This window comes from Megascapheus bottae, chromosome X (genome assembly GCF_031878675.1).
Source record: "Megascapheus bottae isolate mThoBot1 chromosome X, mThoBot2.hap1, whole genome shotgun sequence".
Taxonomy (NCBI): Eukaryota; Metazoa; Chordata; class Mammalia; order Rodentia; family Geomyidae; genus Megascapheus; species Megascapheus bottae.
Window position 1 is genome coordinate 30,851,308 of NC_143547.1, and position 22,654 is coordinate 30,873,961.

The 22,654-nt window shown below is 43.7% G+C and overlaps 1 non-coding gene and 1 pseudogene across 1 annotated transcript; both read right to left on the reverse strand.

Moving 5' to 3' along the window:
- Positions 1 to 349: 349 nt before the first annotated feature.
- Positions 350 to 10,183, reverse strand: LOC150040743 (acyl-coenzyme A diphosphatase NUDT19 pseudogene; annotated as a pseudogene).
- Positions 10,184 to 21,844: 11,661 nt separating this feature from the next.
- Positions 21,845 to 21,951, reverse strand: LOC150040744 (U6 spliceosomal RNA). The gene has a single exon (XR_016534005.1). It is a non-coding gene; the product is annotated as a U6 spliceosomal RNA (small nuclear RNA).
- Positions 21,952 to 22,654: the final 703 nt, after the last annotated feature.

Consider the following 22,654-nt stretch of genomic DNA (forward strand, 5'->3'; position numbering starts at 1 on the left):
TGTATATACATATGATACACTTTACAGCAGAAAGAATAAGGACAGTGACCCAATACACCTGAATTAAGAAATATTACATTCTGGGCCTGGAGCATGGCCTAGTGGTAGCAGGCTCAACAAGCATGCACCAAGCCCTGGGTTCGATTCCTCAGAACCACATACATGGAAAAAGCCAGAAGTGGCACTGTGGCCGGAGTGGCAGAGTTCTAGCCTTGAGTAAAAACTGTCCAAGGACATTGCTCAGGCCCTGAGTTCAAGCCCTAGGACTGTGAAAAAAAAAAGAAATACTACATTCCAACATTTGTTAGATGTAAAGTTCATGATTTTTCAAACAAGCTCATTAGTACAACTGTAAGTTGGTCAGCTTAATGGCAAGCAACACCCTACAAATGGCTTTTATTTACTATGTAGTTCTTAGGATATCTATGTTTGTACTTAGACTTGACAGTCACATGGAGGTTATAAAGATATGTATCGTGCATTACTAGTCGGTGAAATTTCTTGCCTTTCACGATTTCTTCAGTCGTCTTTTCAGTATACATAGGATTGTCTACAAAGTGTGAATCTTCTACATACAGTTCATCTCCTGGAAAAAGCTTGATCGTGGAGTTGGCAGTTACCAGCATGATGGGCATCCATCTTTCAGGCGCTTCTAATACACGATCCAAAGAAAATTTGTGCAAGGCAGAGAGGGAACCAAAGTTTTCAAATCTTCTTATTTCATAGAACTGTGGGCATGCCAACCAAATATTTTTGGATAGGAAATATTCAGTTGCCTCGGATGGAGATAACCACTGGCATTCGGTCACCTCGCTCAGGTCGGGGTCGGCAGGCGGAGGCTCATGCAGGCAGCAGAGGAAGAAGGTGGTGTCGAAGCGGCCGCGGGGCACGGGCGGCGTGAGCCAGCTGCTCCAGTCCTGCAGGGCCCAGATGTCCGGGGTGCAGTCCAGGTGCGAGCACAGCCTCAGGAACTCGCCGGGGTCGCGGTGCACGCACGCGCACCAGGCTGCCAGGCCCACGGGTGGGTCGAGGGCGCGGGCCGGCTGGGGAGCCATGGAGGCGCCGCGGGGCCGCAGCAGCAGCAGCAGCAGCAGCAGCACCAACTATTTTTTTTTAACGTCGTGGCTCAGGTTACTTTTGAAAGGGCAAGCACAAGGTGACTTCATAAAACAAATGGTGAAAATGCTCAGGATAACCACTTTAGACAAGCCCTCTAAAAAGTGTGGTTCAGTTGGTAGACTGCTAGCCAATAAGCAGGTACAGAGTTTGAGACTCCATCTTAGACCTTAAAAAAGGCAGGGTGGGGGGGAAGAAAAATGGTTAGGCATCAGTGGCTCATGCCTGTAATCCTAGCTACTCCAGAGGCTCAGATCTGACAATCATGGTTCAAAGCCAGTCTGGGCAGCAAAGTCTGAGAGATGAGAATCTCCAATAAATGACTCAGAAAAAGGCAGAAGTGGCACTGTGGCTCAAGTGGTAGAGAGCTAGCCTTGAGCACAATGAGGCTCAGGGATAGCACCCAGTCGCTAAGTTCAAGCACCAGGGCAGGCAAAGGCAAACAAACAAAATGCTGGGCACTGGTGGCTCATGCTTGTAATCCTGTTGTAAGGAAACTCAGTTGTGAGAAACAGAGAAACCACCACTTAAATGGCTAAATTGTGAGTCTTTATTGGAGAAGTGGAGGACTGATTACCATCAGACTTATGCCTCAAAGACCAGCAGCCTCAAATATAGCTAGCTAGCACAAAGCTTATATAGACCAAAACCACATAAGATGTTTGGAAATAAACCTAAAAAGTGTTATATGTAAGGAAAGCAAACCGGATGAGGACACTTAAATCTAATAGAAAAGCAAACCATCTAGGGAACAATCAGGGGAAATCAAGTGCCAATTATCTAGGGGAAGCATAGACACAATCTCCTTAATTCATCCCCCACTGGTTTTGTGTGCATGAAATGGAATCATTGATTTTGGGGGGCTAGGCTGCATTTGGAGGCCTTAGAAGAAGGTGAAGGATCAGGTCGATGTAGAAGTGTGTGCTTCAGCAGATCTAAAGTGACTTGCATCTTCCATCCCAGAAGGCTTCAGTGATGGATTCAGGTGGGAATTCCATCTACCTTCACCACAGTGGGGTGGGCAAGATAATGATGTGTGGTCCCTTCCAGGCAGGGGTGAGTCATCTTTAATGGACTTTTTAACCCAAATAGACTCTCCAGGTTGGAAGGGATGTGCTAGATGGTAGCAGTGTCCCCCAGTCCAACTGAGTACATAAGCCTTTTCAGGCTGGCATTCCACTGGTTTTCTAGGTAGTTCTTAGGCCATGGTCTAGGGCAATTTACCATGGTGACAACTTTTGCTAAACAGAATTTTTTAAATAAGGGTAGAATTTTCTAGGAAGACATAGAGGGCTGGGGCCTGTAAGTATATCACTGTTTCCCATGCCTATTTATTTGATCTATTTTATCTCATCTTTAAAAAAAATGACTTTGGTCCCTTAATCTTCAGGGGAGTTGATGGGTGAAGAACCATCTTCTGTAACTTCAAGCTAACTCAGCGACACTGACCCTGCCTAGCCAGGGACCTAAAACCTTAGCCTGTTTTACCAAGGGGTTGCCAGGATCACTAAATTACTTCAAACTGGAAAGTACATAGAGTATTTAGATTTAACAACTGCACAAACCTTTGGGGGCTACAGTGCAGCCTGTTTAGCACTTTGGTTTGCAAATTCATTTTTCTAACTTCCGGGGGAATCTGATCTCTGGTGACCCTAAAACTGCCTAAGTGCAGACCTTTAGATAGCTTTCAATAGGAACATGATTTCAGGCCATGCTCGATTTAGTACAAGCCTCTTTTGAACAGATGAATTTGGGACTAGCATTAGCCCCAAACTCACTGCCAATTAGGGCTTTGAGCAGATACATTGGGTTGCTATTTTAAACTATCCTCTTTTGTACTACCCTAGCTTTTTACTACACAATGACAAATGCCTGATGAGCCAGGGTGTAAGTTCCTGCTCAGTTACAAAGTAGACAGGCATAGATATTAGATAGACATGCTTGCAGACTATTTTCCATGACCTCCTGGCTCTGATTAATTTTGAAGGGCCAAACACAGGAGACTCCAGAATCTGCCACCATCTCGGTCATCTTTGGAGTTTCTTTCAATTGCCTCTGGATGACATTCAGTTGACGTCGTTGCCAAGACAAGCCAGGAATTCCTTATTCTTACTGGGATAATGCCCCATTGGCATTTCCCTTGGTAGGTCGTTGGACTTGAACCCAGGGCCTGAGCGTTGACCCTGAGCCTTCCCACTCAAGTATAGCACTGTACTACTTTGAGCCAAGTACAATTCCACTTCTTTCAGTACTTTGCTGGCCAGTTAGAGATGACAGTGTCTCAGGGACGGCTTTGTGCTTGAGCTGGCTTTTGAACTGCAGTCCTTAGATCAATGAGTGCTTGACAAGAGCCCTTTTACTCTAATTGAAGAAAAAAGGAGATCAAATAGAAATAATTCTCATGTGGTTACTGTATCTGACTTTGTTGCCTGGTTAAAAAAAAAACAGAAAGAATTCCTAAGCATGGTCTTACCAGGAACTTAATAAGAGCCCAATTTAAACCTGACAAACTTGTAAGAATAATTTGTCTCTCTGTGGGCCTGCTTGTAATTGCTACAGAAAATCTGTGAAGGCAGCAATTAAACAATCATTTTAATAGTCATAATTTCCCCTTTTTTCCACTTTGAAACAAATATTTAGGACAATTTACTTTGGCTTTAGCTTTCATTTGCATTTAAATGACCCTTTAGAAATCCTGAAACAGGTAATGCCCATTTCTTTTCTGCCGCCTGGTCTTAAAGCTGCTGTTTTATTTATTTTTTTTAATCTGCAGTGTGAGTTCTTTGAACTCAAATGACACTTTTTTGTTATTGCAAGAGTTATAAGTACCTACACCACATCCAATTATCTAGACTTGACAAACAAGGAACCTCAGACATTTATTTACTTTTATTAAAATGCTTCTAATTGCAAAATAGCATAGAAAACAGTTAGTTGGTCTCCTCAATGTCGGGCACCTCCGCTGTAGGCTTTGCATTTAAGCGTGGCCTTTCCTTGAAATTAGCTGACACAAGGTTGTCAGGGCCTTTTGAAACAGGCAGCTGAAATCTATAATGGCAGCTTGCCCATATGAAGCAGTATTCTATTTGGGCAGCCACAACCGTAGTGGCAACAAACAGATACTCCTGAAGTAATTTCCTGTTCATGCAGCTGCAAACATAAATCTTAACCCTGCCACAATAAAGCCCCTGCTCTCAGGTCCCTCATGTCTCTCATGGCTTAACAGAACTCAGTCTCATATAACCATGCTTATAGTCCTCCCTGGCTGCTCTTCTCAGCCTGCAAGATAGCCTGTCAGGTCACTGACATTAAATTCATTTTCCTTTGTGTGTGACCCATGTGTCCGAGTGATTTTCTTGAGAAAGCCTGGTGCTATGACCCTGGGAAGTTAGTTGGTTTTGCTTTTGTTTTTTTCTTTGTTATCCAGTCCTGGGCTTGAGCTCAAGGCCTGAGCACTGCCCTTGGGCTTTCTCAAGAAATGAGCTCTACCACTTGAGCCCCAGCACCACTTCTGACTTTTTTCTGTGTGGTACTGAGGAATTGAACCCTGGTCTTCGTGCATGCTGGGCAAGCACTCTACCACTAGGCCACACTCCTTGCCTTTATGACCATGATTGGGAGCCCTCCAGTTGACCTTGTTTCCCCTCCTGGGGAATCTGAGCTGCTTCAGGAACCTGGGCACTTCCAGCTCCCATTGAAAATCACCCGAGGGACTTTCTCCCATCTTGAGCATTCTGGCTTCACGTCCATCAGCGGCCATCTACATCCACTGATCTTCCTTGGTGAGTGAGCTCTTTTCTCCAAACACAGATTCCGTCTCTGACTTCCAGAGTCTTGTTACCAATCTGGGACTCCCTCTGGGCCTCTGCCCTTCAGGCCTTGCCCTGGACACATTGGATGGTGGGTTGTGAAACCCCTCCCTGTCTCCTCAATTTTACTTGTTGAGGAACTTTTGGGGGCATCCACTGTACCTTATAACCAGTACTGTTCACTCCTCACCATTGGAGGTTCCTCCTTACACAAACCCTTCGACTCTCCTTTGTCTTCTTAATTTTCTTCCCCTTCAAACTTCCAATCCAAGCCTTCCAGGCTTATTTGGCTGTGTAACCAAACTTGGGCCTTATACATGATAGATAATGATTGAGAGTGGCCATTTAATGGCACATTCCATCCCAACATTTTACAGGACATTTTGGGGGGGGTCAGTTGTGGGGCTTGAACTCTTGTCCTGGACCCTTATCCCTGAGCTCTTCTGCTCAAGGCTGTCACTCTACCATTCGAGCCACAGCGCCACTTCTGATTTTCTTGTAGTTAATTGGAGATAAGTATCTCACGGAATTTTTAATGCCCTGGCTGGCTTTGAACCATGATCCTCAGACCTCAGCCTCCTGAGAAGCTAGGATACAGATGTGAGCCACCAGCACCTGGCTGGGCTGGAATTCTTAGTACAGTATTGGTGCTTATAATTCTTGCATTAAGGAAGAACTGTTATTGGAGTACAAAAGTTTTCTAAGAGTTAAATTCAGGAAAGAAAATAAAAATATTGTCTTATATTAAAACAGATGAGGACCTGGGAGTTTGGCCTAGTGATAAGAGTGCTCTCCTAGCATGCATGAAGACCTGGGTTTGATTCCTCAGTATTACATACATAGAAAAAGCCAGAAGTGCTGCTATGGTTCAAGGGGTAGAGTTCTAGCCTTGAGAAAAAAACCCAAGGGAAGTGCTCTTGCCCTGAGCTCAAGCCCCAGGACTGGCAAAAAAAAATTGACCCTAAAGCAATGGACTAGGTGTAATGCTTCAAATGGTCCTTCAAATGAAAATAAAACTTGATGTGTAAAATGATAAAGGTCAGCAAAATTAGGCTATGGCTGTAGGTCCCCAGGTATGTAGAGACAATGCCCTTGGAAAAAGTTACTTCCTCCATCAATGAAGGGACCAGTCATTTTTTTGTCAGTTATGGGGCTTGAACTCTGAGCCTGGGTGCTGTCCCTGAGCTCTTCAGCTCAAGGCTAGTGCTCTACCACTTGAGCTACAGTGGCATTCTGTTTTTATGACAGTTAATTGCAGATAAGAGTCTCACAGACTTTGTGCCTGGGCTGGCTTTGAACCACAATCCTCAGATCTCAGCCTCCTTGAAATAACCTGGCAGGCTTAGCTGCCAAATTGTTCTTGTTTTCTTAAAATGCTTAACCTGCTCGACTACCTGTGAGTGGTTAGGACCACCTGCATGTGATTTTATCCTTGTGGTTATGGACTATAGGCTTCATAAGATAACATCTTATTGTGCTTACCACCTGTGTGTGGTGCTCTCCCTTAAAAGCTCAGCCCCATTGAAGGTCGGGGCTGCTCTCTATCAGCCCGAAGGTGGAGAGTAGTCACTGCATTGGTTTTAAAATGACTCCTAGCTCGGTTCACTGAGTGCTGGTGACTCTGTTCAGGTCCCCCTAAAAGTGATTGGGATATCACACTTTCCTCATCCTGGTGCCCCTCTACAGGCTGTGCCACCCCCATAGACCTCTCCTTCAACCTAAAACAGGCCTGCACTTCAGGATGTTATTATGTGGAATAATACCCCTATGTTCCCCAAAAGTTTTAACAGCAGAGGGAAATAAACCCTAAGTCCTCAAGAGAATTATGTTTTTGCTAAGCCATATAACTCTTGATTAGAGTGCCAACAACTTTAGGGAAACCATTTTTAATTCCCTTTCAAAATCTACCCCCACTGTTAGTTTGCATTTAAAAGAATCCTTTTAAGACTTCCCTTTTTTTGCCAGCCCTGGGGTTTGAACTCAGGGCTTGGGCACTATCCTTGAGCTTTCTCAAGGCTAGTGCTCTACCACATGAGTCACAGCATCAATTACAGGTTTTTTCTGTGTATGTGGTACCAAGGAATCAAAACCAGGGCTTCATGCATGCTAGGCAAACTCTCTACCATTAGGTCACGTTCCTGGCCCCTAAAAAATCTAATAATGAAATAAACTTTCTCTTCAGAACAATGTAATAGTCCTCTGACAAATTTGTTAATGCCCCAAACTGATGACCTTCTTCTTAGTTTAAGTTTAAAATCACCCATTTTACTTTTGTGGTTTTAAGTTTAAACCCACCCAATTTTTTTTCCCCACAGCATGCTGACAGTTTTTATCTTGATCATGTTCACACACATATACACACACTTGTGCATAAGATCTTAAAACATGCAAAAATAAATATCAACCATACATTTTCTGGCATTTTAGTGGCAAGTGATACACACACACACACACACACACACACACACACACACACACACGCGTATCGGAATCTCTTACTTGTTTTTTTTCCAGTCCTAGGTCTTGAACTTAGGCCCTGGGCAATGTCCTTGGACACGTTTTGCCCAAGGCTAGCGTTCTGCCATGAGTGACAGTGCCCCTTCCAACTTTTCCTGTGTATTTGGTACCAAGGAATCATACCCAGGACTTCGTGCATGCTAGATGAGCACTCTACCACAAGGCTACATTCCCAGCCTGAGAATCTCTTACTCTTACAGGTGACCAAGATTTAAGACAAAATTTTTCAACAGAACAATTTAGCTGGGTCTCATTTCTCCAGGGCCTGCTTAGCAAGACATTAGCATACCAATTTACCTTTGAATACTTTCAGTTGGAGGGCCAGGTGAAACTAAACTAGCATGACTCTGTCTTTTATCCAACTTTAGACAAGAGCACTTTATTGTTGGGAGCCGGAGTGTGGAGTCAGACTGACCCATGAATCTGCATAACTCAGTAAGATAACCATACAAAGATATGAGCTGTCATGTATGGCACCATGCCTATGAACTTTGAGCTACATTGTCTGTATTGTGAACTCCCTGACCTTATCAATTTATTGCTTTATTGCTTTATGGCTTTGTCCTGCTTAACTGATCTGAGATTTACCGCATTGTACGAATGTAACCCCTGGCAGTTCCCTGGTTTCAAGAAAGTATATGACTGGATTTAGAAATAAACGGTGCTACAGTCTTAAGTTCACAGCCTTAGGCTACAGTGTTGGGCTGCTGAGTTGAGCTATAGACCTACTGACCCCATCTTTTTCTTGTCTTCTTCTTTTCCAAGTCCTCACCCCCTAAATCAGGAATCCTGGTTGTAAAGCCGGCATTTTACAACTTTTTACACTGGTAGGAGCAGCCACATATCCAAACCCAGCTCACAGCTGCAATTCCCCAGCAGTGAAAAGATGTAACCTGAGACTTGTGACTTTAGCCAGATTGCTAAATGCCCAAACAAGGCCTGCAACTGCCCGTGTTCCACCTCTTGACTGCTGCCATTTGGAGGGTATAGAGCAGGTTGTGACTGGGACCAGCCAAAGGCTGGAACTTTTATTCCCCAAGAAATGTCCAAATGAATGCCAAAGATACAGAAAAATAAAGATCCACAAATCAGAACCAAGCCAAGTCAGCCTGGTCTCAAATCCTCTGACCACAACAAACAGAAGCTGGGTGGCATGGTCCTCAGACTTCCACCAAGACCAGATGTCAGGCAGTCTCTCATTCTACCACAGCCAGACACAATCAGAACCTCCTCACCTCATCAGTATGGGAGGAAGAGGGATGTGCTTTGAGTGTGCCTGCTTCCCTTACCACTTCAATTTCCATTTGGATGGAGCCCTGGATAACATAAAATCACTCAAACAGAAAAGAGGTCTCCTGAACAACTCCAAAAAGAGAGGCATGTCTGGTGGCCACAGTGCCCGGCTATAGGCATGGCAGAAGGAGCTATTGGACCCTGAGAAATGTCTCAAGCAGCACCTGCCCTATGGAATCTCCCATCCTCTGGTACCTGGAATTGCAGATGCCATTTGCCAGTGTGGTTTCAAGGAACCCAAGTGGCCCTTTGGCACTGAGGTCTTGCTGGCTGGGATCCCAGATGAGCCCCCAATGTTGTAAAGAATCCTAGTTGCAAGAAATAGAGAAGCCACGACCTAAAAGGCAAAATTGGTAGTTTTTATTGGAGAGACATGGTGGACTCATGTCTCAAAGACCAGCAGCCCTGAATGCAGTTAGCACAAAGCTTATGTAGGCCAAAACTATATACTGTATGTGGAATTAGACCTAAAATTCTTATATATAAGCAAATCAAATCAAATAAGGACACTTAAACCTAATAGTAGAGGAAACCATCAGGAGAAATCAAGGGCCTATTATCTAGGGAAGCATAGACCTAGCCTCCTTACTTCAATTTTAGCTACTTAGGATTATGGTTCAAAGCCAGCCCACAAGACTGTATGTCCAATTAACCACCAAAAGGCCTTAAGTGGAACTGCGGCTCCATTAGCAGAGAGTTAGCCACAGAAAATACAAGCACCCAGGCTTGGAGTTTAAGCCCTAGGATCTACACACACAACAAAAAGAAAGTGTGAGGGTTGGAGGAATGGCTCAAGTGATAGAGCTTCAGCCACCAATGTCAGACCAATAAATAAAAAAAAGGAAGTGGATGTGGACTATAGAGGTATTTGGTCCCAGGGAGTTATGAAATCCAGCTGTGCAAATGCTGAAAACCCATGCAACAACGACTTACAACACATATATTCTCTTGCTTGTCGATTATGAATAATCTTTCCTTCTCCATGTGAAGCAGAATTTTGTTTTACAGCTGAATAATATCTGTGGCTACTTCTAACATTGGTTAGGAGTTTTATTTTATAAAACAAAATTTCAACATAACATGAACATGACTTTTTTTTATTACTATTACATTGTATATTGTGAAATAGCGACACTGGATATAGCTGTGGCCACACGGTGGATGATAGGGTATTGGGTTTAACTGGTGCCACCTTTTTTTCATGATGGAGACACAGAAGTTCCACCTTCCAGATAATGACTGTACCTGAATTCCTGGAAGTAGGGGTGGGGACTTGGATAATGCATTACAGGATTTTTCAGTTCTGTGCCTTGTACTTGGGAGATTCTTGGGTTTCTTGTGACCTTAGCCCCTGACCCTGTCACTATTTAGGCCCAGAACATCTTAGGTGCTACTACGCTTGCCTGTGTCCTGTGTCTCCTATCTCCTGGCTCTTCTCTGGTCACCATGGCGTCCCATTTCAGCTCTCCATTGGAGGTGATCTGGTTTGTCGATATTGTTTTTGTACTTTTTTTTTCCTTTATTACTGTCATGGCTCAGTTTTCTAATAGTGTTAAATGTATCCGAGGGACTGCAGGTCTCTACGACAGATGTCTGCTGCAGTAACTGACTTTCTAACAAACACTCCTGATTTGACCTCTCAGAATGTGACTTTTCTGGTTCTCTCAATCGAGTCACCTTACTGTAACAAATGTATGCTATTGAATTTATAAACTCTGAATATTGGTGGTAAGAAATTATTCATTTGATATGAGTCAGTAGAATAATAGCAGGGTCAAGAATTTATATTTTCTTTTAGAAAGCCAAGCCAAGTATACTTTGTATGTAAATGCGGAATGTATTTTATCCAATACACTCACACACACATATATCCACTCATGGGTTCACCTATGGGACTTCTTGTGTACTATTACAAGAGACTGTAAGAAAACTTAATGTTTATGAAAGCTGCTGTGTCCAGTTGAACATTCTCCAGTAGTTTCAAAAATACTATGTTGTCCTATTTTCAGAGTTTTAGATCTAACAAAGTGAAATAACAGACACACAGTGACTTATTGATTCTGTAGGGGGTGTCTTGGAGGTTCAGTGCTTGAATAAAAGACCCTGCAGGCTCTGGTGGCTCACACCTATAACCCTAGGTTCTTGTGGGGGTGGGCTGAAATTTGAGGGCAGTGGTTCTAAGTCAGCCCCAGGGAAGAAATTCACCAAAAAAGCCAAAAGTGGTGTTATGGCTTAAAGTGGCAAAGCAATAGCCTGTAGTGAAAAAGTTTATTGACAGGAGTCCAGACCTTGAATTTAAGTCCCATGTTACACACACACACACACACACACACACACACACACACACACACTCTGAACTCAAGTTGCTTTGTGATTCATGTGTCCATTGCAACGAAGTAGCAAATGCTCAGGTCTGCACTGTTGGGTGGCGCAAAATATCCCTGGTGGGTTTTTTTTTTTTTTTGTGACAGTAGCACGACAGGAGGTCGGGCTTATTTACGGCCGGAAGAAGTTGACGTCGTGTTGGCCCTGCACCCATCTTGAAGAGAGAAGCTTGTGACGGAGCGGCACTTGTCTTGGAACGGAAGGCTCGTGAGGGAACTGCACACAGTAAGTGATTCTCTGGGGCCCACGGGGGGGAAGCTGGACTTGCAGGGGAGGCCTAGGAGGTTTCCTAGTCTCATGTGACTAACCAAGCCTTTTCCCACCCAAACCCAGTCTCCAGAATTCGACCCCACTCTGTGGCCGCGGGGTTCCCCTCAAGTGGGCAAAGATGGCGACAGGCTCCAGTAAGGACACTGCGGTGTTTCGCGTGCCAGTCGGCCGGCCAGGCCGAGCAGCCTCTCAGGTGAAAAGAATCAAAATAGAAGACACTGTGCCACCAAGCCGGCCAGCCAGGGCAGCCTCTCACGTAGAGAAGAAAATCAAAATAGAAGGCGCCATGTCAACCAGCCGGCCAGCCAAAGTAGCCTCTCAGGTGAAGAAAATCAAAATTGAAGACACCACGCCAGCCTTTGTGCCATACAGCAGATCAGCCAGTAGTTTTGTTAAAGCGCCAGCGGGCACGCCCCCCAAGGTTCCCGCCAGCAGCCCTGCCAAGGCATCAGCCGACAGGTCCCCCAAGGTTCCAGCCAGTGGCTCCGCCAAGGTGCCAGGCAGCAGCCATGCTAAGGTGCCAGCCAGCGGCACCTCCACTGCGCCAGCCAGCGGCACCGCTAGGGCATCAAGAAGCAGCACCGCCAAGGCGCCAGCCAGCAGCTCCACCAAAGTGTCAGCCAGCTGGCCCCCCAGTGCTCCTGCCCGCGGCCCCACCAAGGCGCCAGTCAGCTGGCCCCCCAGTTCTCCAGCTCGTGACCCCACCAAGGCACCAGTCAGTTGGCCCCCCAGTTCTCTAGCCCGTGGCCTGACCAAGGCGCCAGCCAGCAGCTTCATCAAGGTGCCACCCAGCAGCACTGCCAAGGAGCCAGCCACCTGGGCCCCCAGTTCTCCAGCTCTCAGCCCAGCCAAGGTGCCGGTTAGCAGCTTCATAAAGGCACCGGCCAGCGGCACTGCGAAGGTGCCAGCCAGCAGCCCCGCCAAGGCACCAGCCACCTGGCCCCCCAGTTCTCCATCTCTCCGCCCAGCCAAGGTGCCGGCTAGCAGCTTCATAAAGGCACCGGCCAGTGGCACTGCGAAGGTGCCAGCCAGCAGCCCCACCAAGGCACCAGCCAGCTGGCCCCCCGGTTCTCCACTTCAGGGCCCAGCCAAGGTGCCAGCCAGCGGCACTGCGAAGGTGCCAGCCAGCAGCCCCGCCAAGGCGCCAACCAGCTGGTCCCCCAGTTCTCCAGCGCTCGGCCCAGCCAAGGCACCAGCCAGCAGCCCTGCCAGTGTACCAGCTAGCGGATCCATCAAGGTGCCAGCCAGCAGCCCCACCAGTGTGCCTGCCAGCGGCTCCACCAAGGCGCCAGCCAGCGGCCCCACCAAGGCGCCAGCCAGCGGCCCCACCAAGGTGCCAGCCAGCAGCCCTGCCAGTGTGCCAACCAGAAGCTCCACCAAGGCGCCAGCCAGCGGCCCCACCAAGACGCCAGCCAGCGGCCCCACCAAGGTGCCAGCCAGCAGCCCTGCCAGTGTGCCAACCAGAAGCTCCACCAAGGCGCCAGCCAGCGGCCCCACCAAGGTGCCAGCTGGCAGCCCCACCAGTGTGCCAGCCAGCGGCTCCACCAAGGCACCAGCCAGCAGCCCTGCCAGTGTGCCAACCAGCAGCTCCACCAAGGCTCCAGCCAGCAGCCCCACCAGTGTGCCAGCCAGTGGCTCCACCAAGGCGCCAGCCAGCAGCCCTGCCAGTGTGCCAGCCAGCGGCTCCACCAAGGCACCAACTAGCAGCCCTGCCAAGGCTCCAAGCAAAACTGTCCCTCAGATAGAACACCGAATCCCAATAGAAGATCTCCTAGTTGGTTCTCAGCGCTTACAGTACGCTGTTGAACGACTGGAGAGGAAACTGGACAACTTTGAGAAGAGGGTGGATAATGTCAGGTGTTTGTGGGTTAAAGCTCTATGGGAATGTCCTAACCCTCTGGGGCGTAAATGCAATGATCCTTATTGCCCCCTAGATAAGCACCAGAAAACTAGGAAGCAGAAGAGGAAGCAGCCAATGGCTGATGACTCTGTACTGCCTGGTCCTTCTGGTGCTGCCTCCACCTCAGGAACTGGGGAGCAGGAAAATGCTGGCAGGGGAGGGCAGTGTGATGATGAAGTCTTGTGATCTTTAGGGGTCTCAGTAATGGAGTTAAGATGGAGCCACTAAGGCGGGGTCACAGCCCAGTATCTCCTCCCTGAACTATCAAGTGCTGCCCTTCAGATAGCTTCATCCCTGCTTCTCTGCCATATTCTGCTTTTCCATCTCCTTGGCTCACTGGTGCATTGCTGGAGCTTCCATGGCAGAGTCACTCCTTTCTGCAGTATGAGCACCCAGCAATCATCTTTGAGGCTCTTGTCTGGTTTTGTTACAAGTTTTCTAACTTAGATTAGCCTGCTGCATTTTTTGTCTGTTTTTTTTTTGTGGGTGGGGGTGTTTCCATTTTGTTTGTCTTTTGTTGTTGTTGTTTTTAAACAGGACACCCCAGAAGGCACCACCTTCCACTTGATGTGTGGTCCATGTTGATCTTGTTCCTGGAGCAGATGTATTCTCAGGTGGCTAGTTCCATCTCCAGTCTTGATCAACAGCAGAAAATGAGTGGGAAGCATTCCCATCCCCTGAATGATTGACAGTGCCATTGCTTCTCAAAAGAAGGGTTTATAGAATGTTAGATTGGGTCTGCTAGGTCGTCGCCTTCGTCGTCGTCCTTGTCGTCCTCTTCCTCCTCCTCCTCCTCCTCCTCCTCCTCCTCCTCCTCCTCCTCCCCTCCTCCTCCTCCTCCTCCTCCTCCTCCTCCCCTCCTCCTCCTCCTCCTCCTCCTCCTCCTCCTCCTCCTCCTCCTCCTCCTCCTCCCCTTCTCCTCCTCCTCCTCCTCCTTCAATTCAGTTTCCTAATCTTAGTTTCTGTTGTGTAGGAGGTTTTTCTGAAAATTCATTATATTCACGACAACAACTACATTTTACTCTATTCTCTTTCTTTTCCTTCTATTTCCTTTGTTAGTGTCACTGTATTCCAATTGGGAACTTTGTCTTTTTAAGTGTTTTCCTTTTGTAGCTTTCAGATGAACTTTATGTAGTACACAGCAAGAAAAACTTTGATTTTGCTTCATTTTCATATGAAGAATGAGAACATGCCTGAAAAGGAAGTTCTAATCACTGACAATTTATTCCCTTAGCTGGTGCCCTCAAAAGAAAACTTAAAGGTAAATGTGTGATTATGTTGTCTCGTTCACTTCCTTTATTTCTCTGTCACCATGTCATAATTTCTGTTTCTAGAAAAATAATAGTCATACAAATGATCATTTCTCACTAGTGTAACCTTTCTGTTAAGATTCAAAAAGATAACAAAAACTTTGCAAACTTTCATGCAATGTTCAGTTACATTATAGGAGAAAGTTAATGGGTTTTTTTGTACATAATACTGTTCTTCATGTATGGTTTGTGTGGAGTGTTTCTATATCTTGCTATTTCTATTCTCATTCACTTTGGACATTGAACCATTTCAGCAGTTTTCACGAAGACACTTTTATTTGTGTTTCAAAAGACACCTGCCTGTTGCCCGATTTGGAGTCTTCATAGTGTACTGTTTTTGTTGTTGTTGTTGTTTGTTTTTTGTTGTTGTTTTGTTTTTGTCTTATTTCACACTTATTGTACCCAATGAAATCTCTTCTGATTTGAAATTGGAACATAACTACGCTACAGAGTTCAGGATAAGCTCTTCACTAGCAAGATATTCTGATTCCTCAAAGTATCTGTGCATCATTCACCATCATGGATACTGCTTAGCTTAGTCTTCAGAGGATGGGGAACAATTCGCAGACTGCTCTCCACCCAGAAGAGTTGTCTGCCCTGTGTCATGTTGTAAGCCAGCTATGTCTGAGACTTTGGAAGAGATACTACTTGAGACATACTACCTGAGACTTTTTGTAAATTTTAATCTTCTAGGATAGACTTATGCATTGGTGTTTTTCTTGTTGATATTCTTGTTCTTGAATGGTATATAACTTTGACTCTCTTATGTAGGAGTTCTCAGAATTGATGTTAATAACAACAGTTTTTTGTAGGATCTGATAAAAGAAATTAAGCTGGGAAAAGAATGTATATTCTCAAAAAAGCAAGTGTAATTTGTAAATGAATGTGAAATACCTAATGAAACTGCCTCCTGGATGCCCATGACTCCAGAATGCTTCTGAAAATGTAAGGAAGCCTTGTTATTTTTTCAAGTGGTTTGACAATGCTTTGCCCCATTGAATGTTTCTCAGGTGTTTGAAAAATACTGTTGCCTTGTTTTCAGATTTTCAGGTCTAATAAAGAAATTACCTTCATAAAATGCCTTATTGGTATTTTTTGCCAGTCCTGGGTTTGAACTCAGGGCTTGAGCACTGTCCTTGGGCTTTCTCGAGGCTAGAGCTCTACCAATTGAGACTCAACACCACATCTGGCTTTTTCTGTGTATGTGGTACCAAGGAATTGAACCTGGGTCTCCATACATGCTAGACAAGCACTCTACCACTAAGCCAAACTCCTGGCCCCTGTTGGAACAGTTCTTTAAAGTACACCATTAATCTCTTGTAAGCATCCTTATCAGTTGTGATCCCTAAATATGGTATGGTTATTTTTATATAGTTTGAGCCAAAGCATGTACACCTACACACCTACACCCTCAGTCTGCCCTCTGTGGCAGCCCTTTGAAGCCTTTTCTTCATTTTAGCATCTTTTGGTCTCCTGGAGAAACTCAGAATTATCAAGTACTTTTTCCTTTTTGGTGGAACAGTTTTTTTTTCTTCAATTCCTCTCTTGCTTCTTGTATTTTCCAGTGCTAAGCCAACCAGAGTAAATTTGCTTTTAAATTTTTATTTAAATTATGGAAATTTGTGTTTGGTTTCTGTAACAAAGATAACAGAGCAAGATGTGACACATACAGGCTATCCTATTTATGCAGTATACAAATATATCTGGTAGTGTTTTATTCAACCTCCTACCTCCTAGGATGTTTGGTCAATATCCAGTGTCTTAATTGTGAATACATGGATTCTTTATTTGAACAATTGTATGTTCCAGAGGGCTTTACAATAGTTAAGTTATATATAATTGACTGAAATAACAATGAAAATTGTAAGATCTGCTAGGAACACCCCTGTTTGAGTCCCTGTGTGAACCTGCACATAGACACCCCTCTCCTGTTTAAGTCTTTACACAGTACCTGTATTATCTAGGTAACTGGCACACCTGGAGGCAGTCACCCCACCCTTCCCTGATGTCACATCATGGCCCACCCTGGTTATGCCTTCTTTGGACATGGGAGGTTCCCAGTCTCTGAGGTCTCCTCAGCATCTGGCAGGGGCACCTTTCCCTAGTTGAACCCAGGCTGGGGCACATGCATCTCCAAACTGCACTGGGAGCCAGCAGATTGGAATAAACTTCTCTTTCTTGCCTGAAGACCACATGATAGTCACTTTTTGCTAACATTATTAGAACTTAATAAAAAAAGTAGAAGTGTTTTGTTTTTGTTTTTTTATTTTTTTACATTTCAATTTTTTTCTCTTTATTTAAACGCAAAACACATTTATAGCATGCAGGTTAACTTAAAATTATGGCATCTTCCCAAAGCAATACCTTTGAATGTATCTTCAAGTACTGAAACTAAACCTAGCATATTCCCCAGATAGACTCAGACTCTCTCCTGTGAAAGGATATTTTAATGATGATATTCAAAGCATGTGTACTCACTGGAAATTTTATGCCAGCACTTTAAGGTCTATATGCATGATGTACAAAAATCTAGCCAGCCCTCCAGTGTAATGGTCTTATATTTCCCAACCAGTGTACTGTGTAGAGGCTTGTTGCAGGAGTTTTGACCACCCACCACTGACATGTCACATGTAAAGTATTAATTGGGGCATCTAGAAGGACAGAAAACTGAGATTTAGTTAAATTTGCAGAAAAACGTCTTTTGCGTTTTTTTTTTGGCAGAACTCAGATTTGAATTCAGGGCCATATACTGGTTACACAGGTATTCTACTGCTTGCCATTTCTCCAACTCTTGTTTTGCCTTGAATATTTTGAAATAGTCTCACTTCCAGCCCATGTTCAAGCTTGTTACCTCAATCCACTTATTTTAGACTTGTCTTTGTAGTTGGGATAACGGGTATACCATCACACCCAGCTATTTGTTTAAGAGATCTCACATGTATGCCTGGGCTAGCTAGAACTGCAATCCTCCCAATCTCAGCCTCTAAAAGTAGCTGTGATGACAGTCATGAGCCATTGGCATCTGGCTAGAAGCATGTTTTTATGACTTCTTGCTCTCTCCCTCAGTATCACTCAATTTATTTTTTTTAAACTTTTTTTTTATTGTAATTAGTAAAAGGGTTACATGATATTTGCCAGATAGAAGGTGCGTTAATTCACATACATTGATACCCTTTCACATGTCTTGGTACCCATTTCCCTCCCCCCCCACACCCCCCACCCGTCTTGGTTTTCCCCCCTTCCCTATCAAATTTCAAATATCCAAATACAAATAAATTCAATATATTAGATAACAAAGTGAGAGTATCACTCAATTTATATGTCTGCAAGTCCTAATGGCTCTGTCTTCGAAGTAGTAACTCAAAATTAATTTTCACTATCTATGGCCCTTGCTTTGGTACAAGCCACCAAGGATCACATTTAATTGCATAACTGAAAGAGTCTGCCAATTACATTATTCTTTGACTTTATTTTTTTTCTCTCCATATAGCAGCCAGAATGTTCCATTTAAGACTCACACCATTATCAAATTCCTCCTCTACATAAACCTCTTCAATGGTTTCCTGTCTTATTCATTAGAAAAACCAGAGTGGCCAGATACAGGTGGTTCATGTCTGTAATCCAGTATAAGGGTTGGAGAAAGGAAATCTCCACATGATTCAGGTAAAATAGAGTTTATGTTAGATCCACCTGGGAAAGTGGCCCCTTCCCTTTCTCCCTCCTTACATGTCCCTCTCTACAAGTCCTTGCCCAGCACCTAACTTGCACACCTGGAGGAAATGGGAGGTATCCCAGGCTCTAAGGTCACTTCCGCATCTGTTGTGGTCATGCTTCCTTCGGATAGTGAGAGGTCCCCCAAGCTCTGAGGCCACTTCCTCTGATATCACACCTCCTTCTTACCCTGCCCTACATAATCTCTTTCCACCATTAGTTCTTACCCTGTACATCTACATCATCTGATGCAGGATACCAAGTCAAATATAAGTGCCTCTGTCTGTCTTTTCTTTTTGGTTCTTTCTGGGGAAAATCTGATGCCATAAAATGAGATTTCTGGAGAGGACTACATACAGAGGAACCAAGGCCTTCTGCCAACATTGAGCACCAATTTTCCAGCTGAGGGGCCTGCTGCAACCCTAGTCAAGCCTTCAGACCAAGGACAGTTCTGGATGACATCTTGACTACAATTTCACAAGAGAGTCTAAGCCTGAACCACCTAGTTTAGGTACCTCTAGTTTTCTATAAGTATAAACTATATGAGATAATAAATACTTAAACAATTGCCTGGCTAAAACTCAGTAATATAAAGATGTCAGTTGCTTTTTAAATATCTATAAATTTAGCCCCAATAAGGATCCTAATGGAATTTTTTCACTGGTTTTGGGACTTGAACTCAAGGTCTGGGTGCTGTCCCTGAGCCTCTTTGCACCCAAGACTAGTGCTGTACTAGACTATAAATCCACATGAAAATTTAAGAGAGCATTTTTAAAATAGGCAAATATAAAATTAGCATATATGGATAACTTTTTCTCTTAACTGACTTAGATGATAACTGTATGAAAATACATAGAATTTACATTACTAAACTATATTATATAAAGATGTAGTGTCAATAAACAATGATATATGCATAAAGGTGTTCTACCACTTGAGCCATGACCCTAGCCTGAGTGTTTCTGGCTTGATGCAAAACTTCAAGGTTTAGTACTGTCTCAGATTTTTGTTTCTAGTACTGTTCATTTTCCTACTAACTTGCTTTCTGAGATAATGCTATAAGAGTTTGGATGATGAAACCTTTAGGAAGAAACACACAGATTAGAATTTGGTGTTATTTTGCCTTGAGAAAAAATTAAAATACATTTTCAAATAAAGCCAAAATTTATTTAAAAATTATATATTAAATAAAATTTAATACAGAATGAGAAACTCATATTTTCACTAAATTTCTTATTATTGTATGAGTTCATGTGTTTAGAAACTAAACTTTCTTTGGTCTTTGAGGAATATAAGGTAAGAAGAGAAGCATGTTGTGATTTGATTTTTTTCTCCTGTGAGGGGAAGACCAAGCTCAAGGGCCAATAGAAAGGAAGGCTCCATTTGAGATTGTGCAGTACACAGAATTAAAGGTTTGTACATCTTTCAAAGTGATATGCGTTAATATGATTATGAAACATATTTTATGTGCTGGTCCTGGGGCTTGAATTCAGGGCCTAGGTGTGGACCTTGAGCTGTTTTTGCTCAAGGAGAATGATCTATCACTTGAGGCACAGCTCTACATCTGTGTGTGTGTGTGTGTGTGTGTGTGTGTGTGTGTGTGTGTGTGTTTAATTGGAAATAAGAGTCTCCTGTGGCCTAATGGTAGAGTGCTTGCTTAGCATGCATGGAGCCATGGGTTTGCTTCCTCAGTACCACATACACAAAAAAGGCCAGAAGTGGTGCTGTGGCTCAAGTGGTAGAGTGCTAGCTGTGGAAAGCTCACAGACCCTGAGTTCAAGCCCGAGGACTGGCAAAAAAAAAATGGAATCTAATGTGAGATAAAGCCTCATGGACTTTCTTGCCTCAGCTGACTTCAAACCTGATTCTCAGATCATACCTTTCTGAGTAGCTACAATCATAGGCATGAGCCACTGATACCCTGTAAAATGAATTTCTTTTTTTGTGACAGAAACAAATCTTGAACTAAGCTCTGTGCTCTAGCATTTTTGCTCCTGGCTGGTATTCTACCCCTTGTGCTACAGCTCCATTTCCTGAAGCACTTTTTGGAAGCACTTAAAATAGGACTGTGTCAACTAACTCCGATTTTTTTCTAGTCCTGGGGCTTGAACTCAGGGCCTGGGCACTGTCCTCGGACACATTTGTTTTTGCTCAAAGCACCACTTCTGGCTTTTTTTGTGTATGTGGCACTGAGGAGTCAAACCCAGGGATTCATGAATGCTAGGTGAGCACTCTACCACTAGGCTATGCTCCCAGCCTAACTCCTACTTTTTTAAAATTTTTTTTATTGTAATTAGTAAAAGGGTTACATGATATTTGCCAGATAGAAGGTACATTAATTCACATACATTGATACCCTTTCACATGTCTTGGTCCCCATTTCCCTCCCCCCCCACACCCCCCACCCGTCTTGGTTTTCCCCCCTTCCCTATCAAATTTCAAATATCCAAATACAAATAAATTCAATATATCAGATAACAAAGTGAGATACTATACCAATATGAGATAACCAAGGGACAGCAAAGGAGATGAGAGACAACATAGTACATTAAGGACAACAATCATTCATTATATGGCTTTTGTTTCAATATCCTGGAGGTCCTTTCAATTAGCTTCACATTATATGGCCTTATGTATCAAGATTTTGCTCTATTGCAAATCTCTGCTAGTAGAGCCCAAGGTTTCTACTGATTATGACAAATGAGGGAAACCATTGAGCCTAAGTTCCTTTGAGTCTGGCTTACTTCACTTAATTTGATTTTTTCTAAGTCTTTCCATTTCCTAACAAATGGGGCGATGTCATTCTTTCTGACAGCAGCATAGAATTCTATTGTGTACAAATACCACAACTTGTTGATCCACTCATCAACTGAGGGACATCTAGGTTGGTTCCATATCTTTGCTATGGTGAATAGTGCTGCAATGAACATTGTTGTGCTAGTGGGTTTAGTATGTCCTTGTTTCTGGATGGTTGGGTAAATGCCAAGCAGTGGAATTGCTGGGTCATAGGGGAGTTCTATGTTTAGCCTTTTGAGGCACTGCCACACTGCTTTCCATAGTGGTTGAACGAGTTTGCACTCCCACCAACAGTGTAGTAGTGATCCCTCCTGGCCACATCCCCTCCAGCATCTGTTGTCATTCGTTTTCCTGATCCTGGCCATTCTAACTGGAGTGAGGTGGAATCTTAGAGTTGTTTTGATTTGCATTTCTTTTATGACCAGAGATGTTGAGCATTTCTTCATGTGTCTATAGGCCATTTTTGTTTCTTCTTCAGAGAAGACTCTCTTTAAGTCTTTGGCCCATTTTTTAATGGGATGGTTGTTACTTTGGAGGTTAGTTTTGGAGTGACTCAATTTTTTGAGTTGTTGATATATTTTAGATATGAGGCCTTTGTCTGTTGTTTGGTTGGTGAAGATCTTCTCCCACTCTGTAGGCTTCCTGATTAGTTTACTAGCTATGTCCTTTGCCATACAAAAGCTCTGCAGTTTAATGCAGTCCCACCTAACTCCTACTTTTATTTGTAGTTTTTTTTCTTCTTTATGGAACACTTTACAAATTTGCATGTCATTTTTGCACTGGAGCCATGCTGATCTTCTTTGCCTCGTTCCAATTTTAATATATGTGCTGCTGAAACAAACATTTATTTGTGCTTTTTAAAGATGCCATTCAAAATTAATAGAAATGGACTGGCAGTATGGCCTAGTGTTAGAGTGCTTACTTAGCATGTATAAAGCCCTGGGTTCTATTCCTTGGTACCACATACACAGAAAAGACATAAATGGACCTGTGGATCAATCGGCAGAGTGCCGGCCTTGAGAAAGCTCAAGGACAGTGCCCAGGCTCTGAGTTCAAGACCTAGGACTGGCAAAAAAAATTACTAGAAATGATTTTCATGAATCCAGTTTAATCTATGATCTTTGGCTCTTGTGCTAAGCCTTTCAGAAAAACAAAAATCTATATGAAATATTTCATGTGCATGCTCATACATTAGCTGACTTCACATGGAATTGGACATGTCTTCCATTTCAGAAGTTGTTTTGATTTTACAGTTTGTTAAAACATATCACTATTTTGATTGCATATTTCACTATGTTAAAAGGAATGCACACATAAATCTGTAAAGGAAAAACATCCCAAAGAGAAATAAAAAAATAATATGAATAAGAAATTGACAAAACAGAAAATAAAACATGACCAAAAGCTATCTCTGTCAGGTGCCAGTGGCTCATGCTTGTGATCTTAGCAAGTCAAGAGGCTGAGATTTCAGGATGGTAGTTCAAAGCCAGCCTGAGCAGGAAAGTCCATAGGATTCTTTTTTTTAACCTCTTGTTTTCATTTCCTGC